Below are 6,000 nucleotides of genomic sequence, written 5' to 3' on the forward strand. Positions count from 1 at the left end.
CGTAAAAGACACACACTGGCACACAGCTGACAGCCATTGAGGGTGTTTTACTGTGGAATTGAAAGAACAGCGAGACGTTGGTTCGAAGAGTCAGACTATCCCTCTGTTTTTGCTTTATTCTTTTTTTTTTTGGGACGGTGCAGCATGTATTCTAAGCAGTAACACCGTGTTTGGCTCAAGGAGAGAGGTTTTTAGCAAGTCGGGCATTCAACCAACCTACTGTCAGTTTAATTTGTTATGCGCCACACTCTTTATCATTCTTGCTGGACAAGATGATGATCTATGTCTGTATGTGTGAAACTTGCTGTATTGATTATGCGGGTAGGCTACTTAAATATGTAAGAAAAAGTTGCATGAAGAGTAACGTTGTGCTCCAGTAGACAAAAACACAAACAGTTGTAAAAGACCTTTTGTGTGTTGGTGTGATTATTTGACCCAGACTTCACGGTGAGTTCTTTTTAATGGCAACTGACAACAGTTGAATAGTTTATGCCCTTTGGCTGGCCTCTCCTCCTTGTACTTTTTTCACCCCCTGACTGTGGCTTGAAATCCAGGCTTAAGCCCTCACCCCTATTTTACATGTCAGATTTGCTTTTTTCTGCTACGATCAAATAGTATCCCCCATCCCCTCTTTTTATGAAAGCGGGGGAAAGAAAGAATTTCCAGTCCATTAATAATGGTTACTAGAAGCAAGTTTTCAACAAATCCCCCCCCTCCCTCCCCCCACACATACTGCAGCTGCTTCCCATCCCACATTTGCATGGTGTAGTCTAAAGAGAGTTTCTCTCCTGCCTCCCTTGAGAACTACCACATGATGTAGCAGAGTAGGGAATTTCCATTGTGAACCTGTAAAATCTCTCCTCTTTTTTTGTATCAATCTGGAGACAGCGAGGAAATATTTTTATATTATCGTAAAATATGATTTAAATATCTTAAGTATCTTATGAAGATTCAACATAGTGTTAATATGCAGGAGGATTCCAACTTTAATAAGTTAATTATGAATTAGTAGCACAGCACACATGGCTTGCTTATCTATTGTGTAAAAAATCAAACAAATTAAAGAAGCACACTTCACATATTCCGCTTGCATTGGCTTGTGCGGATAAGCCTTGACATGTGCGGCGGCTGGCTGACTGTTGCTCTAACCAGATATGTACATAGATTCCTGAAAGAGCCCCAGATTTAATGCTTTGGTTAGATCCCGGACAGCGAAAGATAATACAGAACACAAAGCATGTCAGCACTTTCGGAGATTAGGGGCACAATAGATTTTTGTACGGTAAAATAGCCCTCCATAGGCCCGACATGCTGAGTCTGAAAGACTGCCCCTCGTCAGTGTCTACTATGTGGACAGAGCTTTTCCACTGTTGTTAGCGCCACATGTGGCCTTAATACGAGAGTCTTCCTGCAAGCTCATTGCTCCAACAATCCCATCTATCTAAGGCTCTAGGGCTGCAGCATTAGCTCGGCAAGGCACATAATACCTGGTTGAATATTTCAAAGTGCTACTCGCATTATCACCCCAAGGCGAAAGCTCTCTCTTTACTGATGGTAGAAGGAGGAGTGGCACAGGAGTCCATCCCGGTGGAGTGCATGGCATAATGTACAGAGACCCTGAAAACACTCTCCAGTCATAAAAACATCTCAAAACCTAGGCTGACATTTAATGCTGAACAGTGAATTTTCTATTCAAATGCCATACTGTTGTAAATAACTCGGTAGTCTTACAAACTGAGTTGTTTTAAACAAGAGCAGTTCTAGATGTTTCAATGGCAGCAACTAGCAGTTATTTACTGTTTTTGTTGTAAAGGATATATAATCCCGTCAAACAATTTTACCTATCGCTTAATTGTTTTATTGTTTCAGCACATAAACTTAGACTGTGTGCTTCTTGTTTTAGACTTTTAAAATCCGTGGGATCAGATATCATTCCAGAGTGGTATGTAAGTGCTGGATTTAGTCTGAAGGTGAAGGCATCTCCCCAATGTCAGGTTACATTCTGACCACGAGGTTCACGCCTGTTTCCAGACTACAACTGAAAACTGAAACAATCTGCAGGACTTGCCTGTCTCACCTGCTTCCATAAAACTCTGACAAGAAGCAGAAGATTCACTTTTTAAAGGAATACTTCGCCCACAAAATTACCATCTGTTCAGTTACTCACCCGGTGTCACCTTGAAATTGTGAGGAAAATATTAGTTTTTTTGGCATGCCTCCACAGTGAACAAGGAATAAAAAAAACAGCGAAAACTCTGGATGAATTGACGTAAACAGGAAAACTATATCAAAACTTTCCCAAACTCTCACATGACCTGTGCAGTATAATCCAAGTCTCATTTATGCAGTTGTTTGCTCACTACTTGCCCCAAAACATGCATCTTCACTAAAACCGTGGCAATTAAAAGACTGCTGTGTAAACGTATACTTACGTAGGCGGGTGACTTGAGTCCGGAGGAGTCTGAAGGGTTTTAAATAGTACGGCTTAAGTGAAGATGCTTGTTCTGGAAATATCAAACGATTGTATAAATTAGACTTGGATTGTACTACACCAGTTGTGCGAGAGTTCATAAATTGATGGTTACATATAGTTTTGCTTTAGTTAAACGCGGCCCTCAGACATTCCTCCGGTTTTTGATTCTTCGTTCACCATGGTGGCCTGGGAGAGAAAGATTCAATAATTTAAGGTAACACCGAAGGAGTCATTTTTATTCCAATGGTCGTTTTATGGGGGAAGTATTTAATTAAATGTCAAGGCATTTAAAAGTCTGTAACAAAGTAAAATGAACTCCTGAGAAAGGGAGTTGTTGACCCAAATTTCCCATCTCAGGAGTTAATGAACAAATACAGCTACAGAACAAGCACATGACATTTTAAATGGCATTTTATAGATCCGAAGAATTGCATTTGGTTGTGGAGTTGTGAGGCAGGTATGGGCTGTGTGATATCAAAGCTCATACTGTATCTTTTCTTTCTCTATCGGAGTAACGATAAAGAGACGGCATCAAAGCTGACAAACCTGTACCCTTCAGGCAATGTTTCTGGAACAAGACACTGCTCTTTAAGTTTCCTTCACTCTCTCGCACAAAGCTTGGTTAGCAGATTTACAACAACAAGCAGAGAAACATCCCAGAATAACCAGCACTTTATGTCTGTTGTCTAAAGTGGTGATGTTTCATTAGAGAAACTATGACTTCAATGCTACCAGCTTACAAACCCATTTCACCTGTTCAAGGGCTCATTCTTGTCTCAGGAAGGACTTTTTTTGTGGCACCCAAAGTGCACTCTCCTCTGCATGCACCAGTAACCCCGATCAATGCCAAAGCCCTTTTATTTTGGGATAGACATTCACTCCCAGGTGCTCCCACTTCATTTAAGTTTTCCGGCTGCAGCCAAACTAAACACTGAGCAGCTGAAGAAACGTCACTCACACGGCATAGAAGAGGTGCACATGCTTTGTGGCTACCGGGATAAGAAATGGCATAAAAGAAAAGATTTGCACAAGTATATCTATGGGATATGATGAACGTGACCGCATCCACACTAGACACACACAAAAACGTAACTCTGCACAACTGCAGAGTCATACACGTCCTCTATGAATCATTACAGCTAAAGGGGATTTTATTTTACCAACATGAGGGGTGTGATTTATTTTTTCAATTAAGTCCCCCTTTGATAGATTATCCATATGGTGCCATCTAACAGAAACTCTACCTTCCCTTCAGTACGCAGTGACTTTGCAGTTGGAGATATTCACCCTTTCTTCCCAGCACCTTTTGTTCCAGGTTTGGATCTCCAATGCAATGTATTCACTGTTTTAAAAGACCAGCTGGTGCTGGTTGGCTGACCTGACATTTACTTAAATAACTGCATTCCTTCTGTCTTTCTGCAGCATGAACTAATGCATGTTGGTGTCCTGATGGTCAAACTACAGGAATTACATTTTTACATATTTTGATTATTACATTTGTTACTTTGGTTCTTTAAGGTTTATTCTCAGTTGTGTTAAGTCTGATCTTGAAAACCTTCTTCTTTTCCTTTCAATTAAAGTTTAATGCAGTATGTTTTGGTGTTGAACATCCAGCAGTAAGTGTGGATTACCTTCTTTCTTACAGTAATTAACTGTCCTTTGTGATAAAACAAAACAAAACAACAACAAAAAACTTTCCTCAAGTTTGTTAAATAAAGCTGGCAATTGTCTCTGAAATATTCAAGTATTTATGTGTATGCTAATTCTATTATCAGTTATAGTTGGCAGATGCAAGGTTCAGTTCACTCGACCAGTCTGAGGTGTACAGAATTATAGATGAGGTTTTTCTTCCTCTGGACTCTTAGAGATCACATTGCAACCTGCAGGCCAGAACTAATTGAGGCCAAAACAAGTTGTAAATACCAAGTTGGAGTGCTGGCTATTTAAAATATGTTGTTAGTATTGGTGCATTTCTCAGTTGGGCGGTCAAATTAGCTAAATTGTAAAACTCTTGCCAACATGAAGACAAACGTTGTGGCCAGGAAACATGAGATATACTCAGATATACTTTCACGACCCGCCTACAGGCAAGAATGTTTGCAAAAGAACAGTAAAAACAAATGTTACATGTTTCCTAATTTTGAGTTTAAGTAATAGATTGATTTCAGAGACCTTTACCAGTCTTGTTAACCAATACATGTATGTTATCAAGCACCACATTTACAGTACACAGTGCTGGTGGAAATAACATAATATTGCAGTGAAAGGAAAATATATTTATCAGCAAATCGTGGGACTTTATAGGGCCAACAAGGCTTTGTGCATATTAACACCATGACTTATTGGATAACTTGCTTGTTTCAGTCATACTGATCAATATATTTAAGTTTGTTCAGCACTTAAATTGGAATGGGCTGCAGCACAATATTCATGAGCCCTGCCTATCCACTCAGACACACAGAACAGGAAGCACTAATGTGAATCAGCTGTCAGGAAGTACATGATCAAGCCTCTGCTTATCCATCTTCCTCATAAAGTGGGTTTCATAATACAAGAACAGGGGTTTTGTTTAGTTTTTCCAACTTCACCAAAGTTCATCAGTCAGAATCAATATTCAGTTGGAGTTACTCTTTTAGAAGAACCTCGCAATACATTGAAAATACATTTTTGCGAAGCTTTAAGCTAGAAAACCAGATGTACAGCTATAGAGCCTGAAGCTTGGGAATTGGAATCGAAAGAGGAGCCGATTTTACCACGCTTTTAACATGGTCAGTTAGCTGAAATACATCCAACAGCCTTTGGAGTCATAGTCGTATAATAACGATCTAATGAAAACCTGCTGTTTGTAACACTTGGATCACTTTTTGGGGGGTTGAACATATATCGTTGAGGATCCTGCCAATATGAGAGCACAACTAGACATGAACAAAACTGAAATGGATTTATTTCTCACACAGTCACTTGCGCGCATGAAGTGTTCATTAATACGTCGTCAGACGGAGCGAGGTGTATGCATGACAGTTTATGGAAAAGCGAACATTCTTTTACCTCCCAATTGATCACAACACACCCGCAGAATTGCCCTTTTTATGAAGAAGCAGTCGGCTAAGCTACAATTTTGCAATTCATAGCTTTGTAGTTGATGATCTCTTGTTGTATTCGGTCTCAATAGAAGGTGCTGAGCGAGATCCTTTTATTCGAGCCTTCACACTGCCGAATAGCATGATCATTTTTATGCTAATTCTAAATTGATCTTGTTAATTAATAGTCTCTCTATTTTAGTCCATATATGAAGTCGAAACATGATAATGTGATGACCATCTGATATGCTCAGCAGTGGGGAAATGTTTGACAGAGCAAATGGAGTGTGGAGGGTTGATTTAAACTGTAGCAATAATTAAACAATTCTTTTTTTTTTTTTTTTAATTGAGCTGTTAAATGAGGTTAACTAATAAATGTCTGAATCCATGATCAAATTGTTTAATTCAACTTTGTCAGTTCTAAGTGCATGAAGTCTTCTATTTGAA

Source organism: Taurulus bubalis (genome assembly GCF_910589615.1).
Source record: "Taurulus bubalis genome assembly, chromosome: 15".
Classification (NCBI taxonomy): domain Eukaryota; kingdom Metazoa; phylum Chordata; class Actinopteri; order Perciformes; family Cottidae; genus Taurulus; species Taurulus bubalis.